This window comes from Oncorhynchus nerka, linkage group LG22 (genome assembly GCF_034236695.1).
Source record: "Oncorhynchus nerka isolate Pitt River linkage group LG22, Oner_Uvic_2.0, whole genome shotgun sequence".
Taxonomy (NCBI): Eukaryota; Metazoa; Chordata; class Actinopteri; order Salmoniformes; family Salmonidae; genus Oncorhynchus; species Oncorhynchus nerka.
In genome coordinates this window covers 70,189,266-70,206,398 of record NC_088417.1, presented here as the reverse complement: position 1 = coordinate 70,206,398, position 17,133 = coordinate 70,189,266, and the positions used below count along the sequence as shown (strand labels likewise).

At 43.2% G+C, this 17,133-nt stretch overlaps 1 long non-coding RNA gene across 1 annotated transcript; it reads left to right on the top strand.

The window, feature by feature from the left end:
* The first annotated feature begins 2,020 nt into the window (after positions 1-2,020).
* Positions 2,021-10,065, top strand: LOC135563814 (uncharacterized). The gene is made up of 2 exons (XR_010460551.1): positions 2,021-3,321; positions 7,099-10,065. It is a non-coding gene; the product is annotated as an uncharacterized LOC135563814 (long non-coding RNA).
* The last annotated feature ends 7,068 nt before the right edge of the window (positions 10,066-17,133 follow it).

The window sequence follows — 17,133 nt, the reverse complement described above, 5'->3', positions numbered from 1 at the left end:
TTCTGCATCCTTTGACTCTCTATGTCCCCTATCCTCCAGGCCGGCTCGGTCCTCCCTCCCGCTCCGTGGCTCGACGACTCATTGCGAGCTCACAGAACAGGGCTCCGGGCAGCCGAGCGGAAATGGAGGAAAACTCGCCTCCCTGCGGACCTGGCATCCTTTCACTCCCTCCTCTCTACATTTTCCTCCTCTGTCTCTGCTGCTAAAGCCACTTTCTACCACTCTAAATTCCAAGCATCTGCCTCTAACCCTAGGAAGCTCTTTGCCACCTTCTCCTCCCTCCTGAATCCTCCTCCCCCTCCTCCTCCCTCTCTGCAGATGACTTCGTCAACCATTTTGAAAAGAAGGTCGACGACATCCGATCCTCGTTTGCTAAGTCAAACGACACCGCTGGTTCTGCTCACACTGCCCTACCCTGTGCTCTGACCTCTTTCTCCCCTCTCTCTCCAGATGACATCTCGCGTCTTGTGACGGCCGGCCGCCCAACAACCTGCCCGCTTGACCCTATCCCCTCCTCTCTTCTCCAGACCATTTCCGGTGAACTTCTCCCTTACCTCACCTCGCTCATCAACTCATCCCTGACCGCTGGCTACGTCCCTCCCGTCTTCAAGAGAGCGAGAGTTGCACCCCTTCTGAAAAAACCTACACTCGATCCCTCCGATGTCAACAACTACAGACCAGTATCCCTTCTTTCTTTTCTCTCCAAAACTCTTGAACGTGCCGTCCTTGGCCAGCTCTCCCGCTATCTCTCTCAGAATGACCTTCTTGATCCAAATCAGTCAGGTTTCAAGACTAGTCATTCAACTGAGACTGCTCTTCTCTGTATCACGGAGGCACTCCGCACTGCTAAAGCTAACTCTCTCTCCTCTGCTCTCATCCTTCTAGACCTATCGGCTGCTTTCGATACTGTGAACCATCAGATCCTCCTCTCCACCCTCTCCGAGTTGGGCATCTCCGGCGCGGCCCACGCTTGGATTGCGTCCTACCTGACAGGTCGCTCCTACCAGGTGGCGTGGCGAGAATCTGTCTCCTCACCACGCGCTCTCACCACTGGTGTCCCCCAGGGCTCTGTTCTAGGCCCTCTCCTATTCTCGCTATACACCAAGTCACTTGGCTCTGTCATAACCTCACATTGTCTCTCCTATCATTGCTATGCAGACGACACACAATTAATCTTCTCCTTTCCCCCCTCTGATGACCAGGTGGCGAATCGCATCTCTGCATGTCTGGCAGACATATCAGTGTGGATGACGGATCACCACCTCAAGCTGAACCTCGGCAAGACGGAGCTGCTCTTCCTCCCGGGGAAGGACTGCCCGTTCCATGATCTCGCCATCACGGTTGACAACTCCATCGTGTCCTCCTCCCAGAGCGCTAAGAACCTTGGCGTGATCCTGGACAACACCCTGTCGTTCTCAACTAACATCAAGGCGGTGGCCCGTTCCTGTAGGTTCATGCTCTACAACATCCGCAGAGTACGACCCTGCCTCACACAGGAAGCGGCGCAGGTCCTAATCCAGGCACTTGTCATCTCCCGTCTGGATTACTGCAACTCGCTGTTGGCTGGGCTCCCTGCCTGTGCCATTAAACCCCTACAACTCATCCAGAACGCCGCAGCCCGTCTGGTGTTCAACCTTCCCAAGTTCTCTCACGTCACCCCGCTCCTCCGCTCTCTCCACTGGCTTCCAGTTGAAGCTCGCATCCGCTACAAGACCATGGTGCTTGCCTACGGAGCTGTGAGGGGAACGGCACCTCAGTACCTCCAGGCTCTGATCAGGCCCTACACCCAAACAAGGGCACTGCGTTCATCCACCTCTGGCCTGCTCGCCTCCCTACCACTGAGGAAGTACAGTTCCCGCTCAGCCCAGTCAAAACTGTTCGCTGCTCTGGCCCCCCAATGGTGGAACAAACTCCCTCACGACGCCAGGACAGCGGAGTCAATCACCACCTTCCGGAGACACCTGAAACCCCACCTCTTTAAGGAATACCTAGGATAGGATAAAGTAATCCTTCTCCCCCCCCCCCCCCCCCTCCCTTAAAATACTTAGATGCACTATTGTAAAGTGGCTGTTCCACTGGATGTCATAAGGTGAAAGCACCAATTTGTAAGTCGCTCTGGATAAGAGCGTCTGCTAAATGACTTAAATGTAAATGTGATAGCAGAATCAGTCAGGTGTCTGGCAGTCAGCCATTTTCTGATCATGTTTATTCCTCGTGGTAGTCACTTGCGTTCCATTGCTCACGAAGACTAGAAGGAGTACTCCGGTTGGAACTTTATTGAAGCTATATGTTAAAAACATCCTAATGATTGATTCTGTACTTAGTTTGAAATGTTTCTTCGACCGGTAATATCACTTTTTGAAGTTTTCGTCCGATATAACGCTGACCAGAATTAGCGTTTGGATATGTATACCAAACGAGCTAACAAAAGAAGGTATTTGCACATGAATAACGGACATTTTCGAACAAAACAAACATTTATTGTGGACCTGGGATTCCTGGAGTGCTTTCTGATGTAGATCATCAAAGGTAAGGGAATATTTATCATGTAATTTCTTGTTTATGTTCACGCCATCTTTGCGGCTGTGGTGTTTTTACTTTTGAGCGCCGTCTCAGATTATTGCATGCGTTTCTTTTTCCTTTTTTTTCTTTTTTATATCTGACACAGCGGTTGCATTAAGGAGAGGTATATCTATAATTCCATGTAAATAACTTGTATTATCATCTACATTTATGATGAGTATTTCTGTTGAATGATGTGGCTATGCAAAATCACTGGATGTTTTTGGATCTAGTGAATCTAATACGCCAATGTAAATTCAGATTTTCTGATATAAATATGAACTTTATCAAACAAAACATGCATGTATTGTGTAACATGAAGTCCTATGAGTGTCATCTGATGAAGATTATCAAAGGTTAGTGATTCATTTTATCTTTATATGTGCTTTTTCTCTCTCTCTCTTTGGCTGGTAAAATTGGCTGTGTATTTTAGTGAGTTGTTGGTGACCTAACATAATCGTTTGTGGTGCTTTCCCCGTAAATCCTATTTGAAATCGGACACTGTGGTGGGATTAACAACAAGACGATCTAAGAAACTATATGTTTGAGGAATTTTAATTATGAGATTTCTGTTCTTTTGAATATGGCGCTCTGTACTATCACTGGTTGTTGTTATATCGCTGCCGGTTACGGGATCTCAGCCAGAAGTTAAAAACTGTAATATCTTATGTTTCACAGAGTCGTGGCTGAACAACGACATGAATAACATACAGCTGGCGGGTTAAACACTGTATCGGCAGGATAAAACAGCAGCCTCTGGTAAGACAAGGGGTGGCTATCTATGTATATTTGTAAACAACAGCTGGTGCACGATATCTAAGGAAGTCTCGAGGTTTTGCTCGCCTGACGTAGAGTATCTCATGATAAGCTGTAGACCACACTACCTAGAGAGATTTCATATGTATTTTTCATAGCTGTCTACATACCACCACAGACGGATGCTGGCACTAAAACCGCACTCAATGACCTGTATAACACCATAAGCAAACAGGAAAACACTCATCCAGGGGCAGCGCTCCTGGTGGCCGGGCATTTTAATGCAGGGAAACTTAAATCCGTTTTATCTCATTTCTACCAGCATGTTAAATGTGCAACCAGAGGGGAAAAAACTCTAGATCACCTTTACTCCACACACAGAGAAGTGTACAAAGCTCTCCCTCAACATCCATTTGGCAAATCTGACCATAATTATTTTCTCCTGATTCCTGCTTACAAGCAAATATTAAAGCAGGAAGCACCAGTGACTCGGTCAATAAAAAAGTGGTCAAGATGGAGCAGAAGCTGAGCTACAGGACTGTTTTTCTAGCACAGACTGGAATATGTTCTGGGATTCTTCTGATGGCATTGAGGAGTACACCACATCAGTCACTGGCAGTGACTGGCAGTGCATTGATGACATCGTCCCCACAGTGACCATACGTACATACCCCAACCAGAAGCCATGGATTACAGGCAACATCTGCACTGAGCTAAAGGCTAGAGCTGCCACTTTCAAGGAATGGCACTCTAACCCATAAGCTTAAAAGAAATCCCGCTATGCCCTCCAATGAACCATCAAACAGGCAAAGGGTCAGTACAGGACAAATATCGAATCTTACTACACCGGATCTGATGCTCATCGGATATGGCAGGGCTTGCAAACTATTACAGACTACAAAGGGAAGCACAGCTGAGAGCTGCCCTGTGACACGAGCCTACCAGACGAGCTAAATTACCTTTATGCTCGCTTCGAGGCAAGTAACACTGAAACATGCATGAGAGCATCCGCTGTTCCGGATGACTGTGTGATCACGCTCTCGGCAGCCAATGTGAGCAAGACCTTTAAACAGGTCAACATTCACAAGGCCGCAGGGCCAGACGGTTTACCAGGACGTGTACTCTGAGCATGCGCGGACCAGCTGGCAAGTGTCTTCACTGACATTTTCTACCTCTCCCTGTCTGAGTCTGTAATACCAACATGTTTCAAGCAGACCACCATAGTCCCTGTGCCCAAGAACACTAAGGTAACCTGCCTTAATGACTACTGACCCGTAGCACTCATGTCTGTAGCCATGAAGTGCTTTGAAATGCTGTTCACGGCTCACATCAACGCCATTGTCCCAGAAACCCTAGACCCACTCCAATTTGCATACCGCCCCAACATATCCACAGATGATGCAATCTCTATTGCACTCCACTCTGCCCTTTCACAGCTCATCACTAAGCTAGACCCTGGGACTAAACACTTCCCTCTGCAACTGGATCCTGGACTTCCTGATGGGCCACCCCCGGGTGGTAAGGTTAGGTAACAACACGTCTGCCACGCTGATCCTCAACACGGGGGCCCCTCAGAGGTATGTGCTCAGTCCCCTCCTGTACTCCATGTTCAATCATGTCTGCACAGCCAGGCATGACTCCAACACCATCACTTAAGTTTGCAGATGACACAACAGTGTTGGCCCGATCACCGACAACGACGAGACAGCCTATAGGGAGGAGATCCGAGACCTGACCGTGTGGTGCAAAGAAAACAACCTCTCCCTCAACGTGATCAAGACAAAGATGATGATTGTGGACTACAGGAAAAGAAGGACCGAGCACGCCCCCATTCTCATCGACGGGGCTGTAGTGGAGCAGGTTGAGAGCTTCAAGTTCCTTGGTGTCCACATCACCAACAAACTAACATGGTCCAAGCACACCAAGACAGTCGTGAAGAGGGAACGACAAAACCTATTACCCCTCAGGAGACTGAAAAGATTTATCATGGGTCCTCAGATCCTCAAAAGGTTCTACAGCTGACGTGTTCCATCAGTGCCTGGTATGGCAACTGCTCGGGCCCCCGACCGCAAGGCAATACAGAGGGTAGTGCGTACTGCCCAGAACATCACTGGGGCCAAGCTTCCTGCCATCCAGGACGTCTATACCAGGCGGTGTCAGAGGAAGGCCCTAAAAATTGTCAAAGACTAAAGCCACTCTAGTCATATACTGTACTCTCTGCTACTGCACGGCAAGCGGTACCGGAGCACAAAGTCTAGGTCCAAGAGGCTTCTAAACGGCTGCTACCCCCAAGCCATAAGACTCCTAAACATCTAATCAGATAGCTATAGTTAGTTAAACTATAGGCATAAATAATCCTGAAAGGCTAACCTTGCCAAACCTCTATTAGGTCAACAGAAGCATCCTTAACTTCATTCAGTGAATAATTGATTTGTAATCCCTTCTGGGGGCTTTCTTTAAATTTGGTCTGGTTTTCAAAACAGGGTTTGCACATGTTGCTTGAAGTAGTTGAATGTGGCAAACTGAAATTACTGGAATATCTTAAATATCTTTATCTTAAATCCTATATTTTCTTAAATAGGTAGCCTACTTTGAAAGTATCGGAATTTAAATGAGAGGAGAACAGAATGATAAAATGTTAATATTTAATATGTAATGTTAATATGTAAATATATTGGTCTTGCGAATGAATTTCCAGGCTGACTACCGAAAGTGTTTTTTTCCCCCTCAAGTTTTTCGAGCTCTGGTTGTAAGGCGAGCACGCTCATTCCACCCACACTTCAATTCAGCCAGGCTGGTACAGAACTGACTGAGTCACTGCCTAGTATCACATCAGCAAAAATGCCCTGCAAATGTAGATTTAAGCCTGCCTGGCAGGATATTAATGTTTATGAATGGGTTTTACCAGACCCAACCAACCCCCAAAGTGCAAAAAATGCGTAAAATACTGACATTGTGAGCTTGGGTGAATCAGCCCTGAAGAGCCGCACGAAGGGGGAGAGACAAAGTTGCAGCAGGGGCTAGTGCAGGTTCTACATTGCATGACCTTTTCTCTGCAGTAACCTCCAGAGCTTCAGCAGCAACAAAACAACCAGCAGCACAACCAGACCAACAGGCAAATAAACATTTCAAACAAGCTACATTTTGAATGATGAATAGAGCTAGCTAGCCTGTTAGCAAGCCAGAGTTTACCAGCTAGCTTAAGCTAGCCAATTAGCGAGCTAGTTTTCTTAGCCAAGGAACTGAAGCTGAACTATTAAACTATAGCACTTTATCTATGCCTCCTTCAAGGAAGTTGATATGGGACAGTGAGTGAGTTGGGCGAAATTATGCTAGCCAGCAAACGTTAGCCAACTTGGCTAAAATAGATAGCAAGCCACTACAGTGTTAGTTAGCTAACATTTGGCTAGTTAGCTAGCACTGTTAATTTCTGTATACAGAACACTGATGTTAAATTTTTCCATCAAAGCCAGTGAAGATCTTCTAAGTTAGGAACTAGGCATCATTCAGCACCATTGTTGAAAGTAGTTTCTACATCTGCTCTTTATGGCAAGCAATAACGTTTAGGCATCTAATACATTTCTTGTGAAACCATAGTTTTAATTACCATTGTTCTATTTGTTTGTTTAATGTCTATAATATGGTATGTATGTTTATTATGTCTGTTCAGTGATTATAAAGCTACAGGCATGGGTTTGAAGGGAATATTAAAATACTTGCAATATGTAAGTACGGTAATACTGACAAGTTAATAATTGTTATTTGTTTTCTTGATTGCAGAATCCTCAACCTGAGTCCTCTTCAAACCTCTCTTCATGGGTCCGAAACAATGATTCATAGCGTGCAGAGATCCTATGGGCAATGATGTGTCTTCTCCCACTACTCCTGCAAAAGTGCGGAGGACAATGCCACAATTTTCACCTGGATGTTTCCGGACAGTGCTATATCCAAGTCATATGCCTGTGGGGAGAAGACAGCCTACATGATCAGTCATGGTCTTGTACATTACTTTCGGCCCCACCTCCTGGACAAGTTGCAGAAGAATGAAGGTTATATGCTGCTTTTTGACGAATCGCTCAACAAACCACATCAGCTTAAACAAATGGATGTCCACATAAGATTTTTTGACCCCACAACCAACAAGGTTACCATGCACTATCTGGACTCACCCTTCATGGGACATGACACAGCTAAGGACTGTCTTTCTCACTTCACAGAGTTGAGAGAGAAACTTAACATGTCCCATTACTCTACAAATTTGATTGATGGACCAAATGTTAATCACAAGTTTTACGAGAATTCACATCTGTCCTTGCAGAAGCCACAGATTTAGAGCTAATTGACACTGGAACATGTTCCTTGCAGTGTCCATAAAGCGTTTCGAAATGCATTTGACTTCATAAACTGGGGTGTAAAGGGCACTTTAAATACTTTCTATAGACTGATGATGCATGACGTTCCATCAAGACGGGATGATATTATGACAATCTCAGGTTCCTTAGTTTTCCCTAAAGTTTTGTTGACATTGCTGGGTAGAAAACAGAAGTTGCAACTAGAGCCTGAGAGGATTTGCCAAACCCAGTAACAATTGTACAAATGGTCGAAAGCGATAAATCCTACAGAACACCGACATGCATTACATTCACAGCTGTAAAAGAAGCAATAGCAGACCAACTTCTCCCAGCAACCAGTTTGGTACCTTAAAAGCTACCAAACTGAGAGTCCCATAATCACATTCCTGACAGGAGACTGGGCAGACTTATTTACATTTACATTTAAGTCATTTAGCAGACGCTCTTATCCAGAGCGACTTACAAATTATTGACCAATGTCATGAGTAGAGTCTTGAAGAAAGAGGTGAGACACATTGACACAGCCCCCAAAACTCTCAAAATGCTCTGTGACAGAGGTTGATGTCGTGGACATTGGGATTTCTACATGTAAGTTGCTAAAACAAGTAGCTAGCAAAGTGAGAGGATGACTTTTTTTGTTTAAGTGACACAAAGTACCTCTTTCAGTTGTTGAGGCTCAAAACCACAATCAAGACCAGTTTTGTGAGACAGGCTGCTTGTCCCGACCCACAACAGATGGCATGGAATCTTTCATTTTCAGAGCAAATTCAAACATCTTTTCACACGCTTCATTGACCTGAAGCGTTTTCCTCAGACATGATGTCACGATGCCCAAATGCAGGTGGAGTGTTTCATACAGCAGGTGTTGAGACATCACAGACATCGCGAGTATGATCTGCAGAGGACTGCTCAGCTCCTTATTTTTTAGAGCATCTGAAGGGTAAGGAGAACTACGGAGACCTGTGACAAGTAAATTGTCAAATTGTCTTTGTGATCTTCCACGGACAGGCCTCAGTAGAAACGGGGTTTGCAGTCAACTCCGCTCTCACTGTTGTCAACAAAAAGGAGCAGTGCTACACAGCACAGAGACTGGTGTATGACACTAGAGAATTTGGGTAGACCTCACCAATTACATCCTCCTCCAAGGCAGAAATATCAAGACTACCTAGATGCACAGCAGAACCACATGATGGCAGAGAAAAGAAAAGAGGAAGAACAAAGACATGAAAGAAAGAGACGCCTGGAAAAGGACATAGAACTCCTGCATTAAGAAATGGAAAAGGTAGTTGCAGAGGCAGACCTCAAAGTCCATAGAATGTATAATCAAGTTTAGCAGCTTCTGAAGATTAAAGGTTGAGCTTGGACTTTTGTGAGCACACTCTAGTATAAATGTATTAACTTTATTGACATGGATAAAAAAGAAGAAGAATGTATTCAGAGAGAGAAAGGTCTGAAGGATCTATCAGGTGAGCGGTGAAGTTGATCTTTCCAATGTCCACACTCTATTCTCGCCTTCATCCACCATTTGCTTTCAAAGTCTTTCAACCATTATGACTATTAGCTAAACAGCTTGTTGCATAGTCTCATCCCTCTGATCTACTGTTCAGACTGCCACCTGTTATACTTTATATACAATGTCAAGAATACATCTGAACATCCTTCTCTCTTCCCCTCTCTCGCTCCTCTTCAATTAATTGTATTGACATGGACCTTTTTTAGATTGTTGCAAATGGTTAAACATAACATTTTGGTCTGTCACTAGTGCTGAGCAATTAGTGCTTTTTGAGGTTGGTTCGGTTTTAGTCAGATAATAAATATACATTAAATGCGCTATGCATTATGTGGGTTGAATGCTGTAACAACACTGAATAAAACAATTCATAAAAGGCCCATGATGGTAGTGGCTGCCGATTTACTGGCTATCACTTATTAACGATCGTTATTCACATGTAAAATAATGTATAAAAAAAATATTTTGATAACTTCGTTATTTCATTCCAAGTCATCTCATCTCTTTAGAGCTGCTGCCTATGTTGTTCTTCAAAGTAAATGAGGAATACTTTTATGATTGTTGAATACCAACTATCAATCACTTAGATCATGTATTTTCAGGCTCACGAAGCAACTGCTTTCTATCTTCGATTGAGCATTCTCTCTACTCTTAGTCTGTATGCTCCGCACCGACCAGACAAATTTAAGCGGGCTCGCAATGGATTATGGTCAATGTAGTTAAGTACCATGTTTTCTGTACTAAACATTGTAGAACATTGGCCTTTTGGAAACTACAACTCCCATCTACATCGCACAGTTCAGGCTTCATCTGATTTATCTGTACAGAAAATGCACATTGTGCTCACAGAAAACCCTCGAAATAAATGGAATTCCAGTAACTGAACTGATGTCGGGTCAATTGGTTGTTTAAAAAAACAAAAAAATATCAACCATTTCAGTTTAATCGCTCAGTACTACTGTATGTGTAACCTAAAATAGTTTTTTTTTCGCTTGCTTGTTTGATTGTTGTCACTGAGTCTTCGTTTAAAAAACGTATCATGTTGATCTCATTGACTGTCCTGATGGTTGATCCATAGCTCAATTAATTAACTAGAATTCTCCAGCAGCAGTCTGTTGTGGCTTCAAAAATGATTGCGGCTATAGTTTATAAATAAAATGAAACACATATTGGGATATCAATTAAACAATATTACATAGCATGAACACAATTGCATAGTTACCACACTACTTAGTAGCTATTCATTCTTCAGAGTCTAAGATGTTGGGGGTGCTAAACTGACAAATGGAATTGTTATAAGATGGTCATACTATGGATTATTTAGCTATTTCGTTTTAATTTTAGGACCTTTAGGTATAAAAAATCCAAATAGAATTTGGCCTTCTAAAGCCCATAGACACGCGTTGAATAACACATTCATAAATGGCAAAAAGAACAGTAAAAAATAAACCATATTTTTTTTTTTTTTGAGGTGGGGATTTAGCCTTTAACTAGGCAAGTCAGTTCATAAAGAAATATTATTTACAATGACAGCCTACCCCAGCCGACGCTGGGCCAATTGTGCGCCGCCCTATGGGACTCCCAGCCATGGCTGGTTGTGATCCACCCTGGAATCGAACCAGGGTCTGTAGTGACCCCTCTAGCACTGAGATGCAGTGCCTTAGACCCCTGCGACACTCGGGAGGTCAATAAGAAATATATACAGTACCAGTCAAAAATTTGGACACACCTACTCATTCAAGGGTTTTTCTTTATTTTTACTCTTTTCTACATTGTAGAATAAACTTGAAGACATCAAAACTATGAAATAACGTATGGAATCATGTAGTAAACAAAACAGTGTTAAACAAATCGAAATATTTAATATTTGAGATTCTTCAAAGTAGCCACCCTTTGCCTTGATGATAGCTTTTCACACTCTTGGCTTTCTTTCAACCAGCTTCATGAGGTAGTCACCTGGAATGCATTTCAATTAACAGGTGTGCCTTGTTAAAAAAAAAAAAAATGGAAATTGCTTTCCTTAATGCATTTGAGTTGTGTTGTGACAAGGTAGGGGTAGTATACAGAAGATAGCCCTATTTGGTAAAAGACCAAGTCCATATTATGTCAAGAACAGCTGAGCTAAGCAAAGAGAAACGACAGTCCATCATTACTTTAAGACATGAAGGTCAGTCAATGCGGAACATTTCAAGAACTTAGAACATTTCTTCAAGTTTGGTTGCAAAAACCATCAAGCGCTATGATGAAATTGGCTCTCAAGAGGACCGCCACAGGAAATGAAGACCCAGAGTTAACTGGATCTTAGATTGCAGCCCAAATAAATGCTTCACAGAGTTCAAGTAACAGACACATCTCAACATCAACATGACAACAACATGGTAGCAGCACAAAATATTATACAAACATTATTTGGCACAGACAACAGTACAAAGGGCAAGAAGGTAGAGACAACAATACATCACGCAAAGCAGCCACAACTGTCAGTAAGCGTGTCCATGATTGAGTCTTTGAATGAAGAGATTGAGATACAACTGTCCAGTTTGTGTGTTTGTTGCAGCTCATTCCAGTCGCTAGCTGCAGTGAACTGAAAAGAGGAGCGACCCAGGGATGTGTGTGCTTTGGGGACCTTTAACAGAATGTGACTGGCAGAATGGGTGTTGTGTGTGGAGGATGAGGGCTGCAGTAGATATCTCAGATAGGGGGGAGTGAGGCCTAAGAGGGTTTTATAAATAAGCATCACCTAGTGGGTCTTGGTGACAGGCAGTGGCAGCAAATTTTCTGACTTTATACACTGAACTCTTTGAGAGAGATAGTTAGCAAACCATGCCAAAGACCCCTCAAGAGACACCAATATTCCTGAGCCTGCCCACAAGAATGGAATGGTCTACCGTATCAAAAGCTTTGGCCAAGTCAATAAAAAGAGAGAGAATACTACAGACATCAAGAAAGCCAGTCAGTTGATTATTGACAAGTTTTTCCAACACTTTTGATAAACAGGGCAAAATAGAAATAGGCCTATAAGAGTTAGGATCAGCTTGATCTCCCCTTTAAATAAAGGATGAACCGTGGCTTCCTTCCAAGCAATGGGAACAGGTACAGGCCGATGCTGATGGAGGACGATAGCACCCAGCAACATTCAACAAAGAGCTATTTGAAAGTTTAATGCTTAAAGCCATCAAATCAAATTGTCTGGGGACAGACTTGGTGGAGACAAGCGAGCACTGGAGGTGATCCTTGGTAAAGATTGCCACTCCCCCACCTTTGGAAGATCTGTCTTGCCGAAAAAGGTTATAACCAGAGAGATTAACATCAGTATTCAAAACACTCTTCCTTAACCACGTCTCGGTAATGACCAACACATCTGGATTGGATCTGTGAACACACACTTTCAATTTGTCATTTTAGGGAATAAGCTTCTCGTGTTAAAACTTCTTTGGGATAGGGGGCAGCATTTTCACATTTGGATGAATAGCGTACCCAGAGTGAACTGCCTCCTACTCAGTCCCAGATGCTAATATATGCATATTATTAGTAGTATTGGATAGAAAACACTCTGAAGTTTCTAAAACTTTTTGAATGATGTCTGTGAGTGTAACAGAACTCATATGGCAGGCAAAAACCTGAGATAAAATCCAAACAGGAAGTGGGAAATCTGAGGTTTGTAGTTTTTGAACTCACCCCTATCGAATACCCAGTGGGATATGGGTTATTTTGCACTGCGGCTTCCACTAGATGTCATCCGTCTTTAGAACTTTGTTTCAGGCTTCTCATGTGAAGGGGGGCCGGATGGGAGCTGTTTGACTAAGGGGTCTGCCTGCAGTCTCGTCCTCAGTCATGCACTTCCACATGAGGGCGACCTGCGTTCCATGGCTTTTCTACAGACAATGGAATTCTCCTGTTGGACCATTATTTAACTTTTATGATAAAAACCTCCTAAAGATTGATTCTATACTTAGTTTGACGAGTTTCTTCGACCTGTAATATAACCTTTTGAATGTTTCGTCCGACTGGATCAGATCGCGCTTTTTGATTTGTTTACCAAACGCCCTAACAAAAGAAGCTATTGGACATAAATGGACATAAATGATGGACATTATCGAACAAAACAAGCATTTATTGTGGAACTGTGATTCCTGGGAGTGCATTCTGATGAAGATCATCAAAGGTAAGTGAATATTTATAATGCTATTTCTGACTAATGTTGACTACCCAACATGGCTGATATTTCTCTGGTTGGTTTGGGCTCTGCTTTAAACCGCTGTGTCTTTGTGAGACGCAGAGTAGGTGAACGGATGATCTCCTCATGTGTGGTTCCCATCGTGAAGCATGGAGGAGGAGGTGTGATAGTGTCACCAAAGCAACCCCACACCGTCAGTGATTTATTTAGAATTCAAGGCACACTTAACCAGCATGGCTACCACAGCATTCTGCAGCGATACGCCATCCCATCTGGTTTGCACTTAGTGGGACTATCATTTGTTTTTCAACAGGTCAATGACCCAACACACTTCCAGGCTGTGTAAGGACTATTTGACCAAGAAGGAGAGGGATTGAGTCCTGCATCAGATGACCTGGCCTCCACAATCATCAGACCTCAACCCAATTGAGATGGTTTGGGATGAGCTGGACCGCAACGTGAAGGTGAAGCAGCCAACAAGTGCTCAGCATATGTGGGAACTCCTTCAAGACTGTTAGAAAAGCATTCCTCATGAAGCTGGTTGAGAGAATGCCAAGTGTGTGCAAAGGGTGGCTACTTTGAAGAATCTTTTTTTTTCTTCTATGTAGAAAATAGTAAAAATAAAGAAAAACACTTGACTGAATATGTGTCCAACTTTTGCCTAGTACTGTAAGTTTTGAGATCCTTTACTCAGTACTTTGTTGAAGCACCTTTGGCAGCGATAACAGCCTCTTGGGTATTACGCTATAAACTTGGCACACCTGTATTTGGGAAGGTTTTCCCATTCTTCTCCGCAGATCCCCTCAAGCTCTGTCAGGTTAGATGTGAAGCGTTACCCCATGCCACCGTATGTGTGTGTGACTTCTCAAGGCCATTAATACTTGATGAGGAACATAGTGGTGAAATCATCATTCACCTTATTTCAGGCCATTAATTTACATTTACATTTAAGTCATTTAGGAACATAGTGGTGAAATCATCATTCACCTTATTTCAGCATGCATCACACATTCTTGTCTTGATCCTAAGAATATTGGATCTATAGGCTACTCTCATCCAAGCGCTCATGTTGTTTTACAGAATTAGCTGGTGATTGACTGTCTACACTAGGACTGTATGTGAGTGACCACCTAAGAAAGGCATTTTGTTATCTGCTCTCTGAACAGCCTTAAAAAATGGCCAATCATTTCAGGTCCAGTACCATTGTTGGGCCACGGGTGTGAAAGATTCAGCAGACTGCTGACATTACACATCATGCCAGCAGCATACCACCCTGTATCCCACTGGCTTGCTTCTGAAGCTAAGCAGGGTTGGTCCCTGGATGGAAGACCAGATGCTGCTGGAATTGGTGTTGGAGGGCCAGTAGGAGGCACTCTTTCCTCTGGTCTAAGAAATGTTCTAATACCCCAGGGCATTGATTGGGGATAGTCACTTTTATTGATAACTTTGACACCTTCTGGAAACAGAAGATACTCTACAGGAATGACGGAGTCCATCCAAATCATCTTGGCTCCTGGACTCTGTCCACGCATTTCAAGGCTGTGTTGAAACAATGACTGGTAAATGATCCAAGACCAGCTCAGTTAATCCCTACCATTGTGACAATGAGTCGTCATTATGCTGCATCAAATGTACATGATCTTAGGGGCATTGACAAACACAATGTAAGTAATTTAATTGATGTACCCCTAATTGCACCGTATACATCTGTTTATCCTCCAGCTATTGTAAGCAGTAATCATGAGCCTATAAACCAGAGTTACACTGTTAGCACTGGCACGGTGTGCAATAGTAGGAAGAACACTTTATGCAACTCACCCTGCACTATCAGCTCCAATGTAAATAACATGAGTAAGTCTACCTCTGATAAGCTTACCAGTAAAGCATTAAAAACAATCAAGCAACCCAGAAAAGTGCTAAAAAATAGACCATATTAACATATGTAGCAAACAAGGTCCATGAAGTCAATAACTTGCTTGTAACATATGCCATTAATATTATATCTCTGAAACTCACTTACATAATACCTTTGATGATACAGTGGTAGCAATACATGGTTATAACATCTACTGAAAAGACAGAAATGCCAACGGAGGTGGTGTTGCGGTCTATATTCAGAACCCCATTCCTATAAAGCTTAGAGACTATCTAATGTTAAATAAAGTAAGTAATATGGCTACAGGTTCATCTGTCTCACCTAAAGCCCATTCTTGCGGGAAGCTGCTATAGACCACTAAGTGCTAACAGTCAGTATCTGGATAATATGGGTGAAATGCTTGATAATGTATGTGATATCAACAGAGAAGTATATTTTCTGGGTGATTTAAATATTGACTGGCTATCATCAAGCTGCCCACTCAGGAAAAAACTTTAAACTGTAACCAGTGCCTGCAATCTGGATCAGGCTGTCAGTCAACCTACCAGGGTAGTTACAAACAGCACAGAAATTAAATCATTAACATATATTGATCACATCTTTACTAACGCTGCAGATATTTGCTTTAAAGCAGTATCCAAATCCATAGGATATAGTGATCACAATATAATAGCCATTTCCAGGAAAACCAAGGTTGTAGCCTTACAACCTGGAATTAAAATTGATTTTTGGGGGGTTTGTATCATTTGATGTACACGACATGCCTACCACTTTGAAGATGCAAAATAACAAGAAATAAGACAAGAAAACAAAAAACTTGAGCATACATAACTATTCACACCTCCCCCCAAGTCAATACTTTGTAGAGCCACCTTTTGCAGCAATTACAGCTGCAAGTCTCTTGGGGTATGTCTAAAAAGCTTGGCACATCTAGACACTGGGAGTTTTGCCCATTCTTCAAGGCAAAACTGCTCCAGCTCCTTCCTTCAAGTTGGATGGGTTCTGCTGGTGTACAGCAATCTTTAAGTCATACCACAGATTCTCAATTGGACTGAGGTCTGGGCTTTGACTAGGCCTTTCCAAGACATTTAAATGTTTCCCCTTAAACCAGCCGAGTGTTGCTTTAGCAGTATGCTTAGGGTAATTGTCCTGCTGGAAGGTGAACTTCTGTCCCGGTCTCAAATCTCTGAAAGACTGAAACAGGATTCCCTCAAGAAGTTCCCTGTATTTAGCGCCATCCATCATTCCTTCAATTCTGACCAGTTTCCCAGTCCCTGCTGAGGAAAAACATCCCCACAGCATGATGCTGCCACCACCATGCTTCACTGTGGGGATGCTGTTCTCGGGGTGATGAGAGGAGTTGGGTTTGCACCAGATATAGCGTTTTCCTTGATGGCAAAAAGCTAAATATTTGTCTCATCTGTCCAGAGTACCTTCTTTCATGTGTTTGGGGAGTCTCCCACATGCCTTTTGGCGAACAGCAAATGTGTTTGCTTATATTTTTCTTTAAGCAATGGCTTTTCTTCTGGCCAGTCTTCCATAAAGCCCAGCTCTGTGTGGTGTACGGTTTAAAATGGTCCTATGGACAGTTAGTCCCATCTCCGCTGTGGAGTTTTGCAGCTCCTTCAGGGTTATCTTTGGTCTCTTTGTTGCCTCTGATTAATGCCCTCCTTGCCTGGTCCGTGAGTTTTGGTGGGTGGCCCTCTCTTGGCAGGTTTGTTGTGGTGCCATATTCTTTCCATTTTGTAATAATGGATTTAATGGTGCTCCGATGTTTAAAGATTCAGATTTTTTTTTAATACCCAACCCTGATCTGTACTTCTCCACAACTTTGTCCCTGACCTGTTTGGAGAGCTCTCTGTTCTTCATGGTGCCGCTTGCTTGGTGGTGCCCCTTGCTT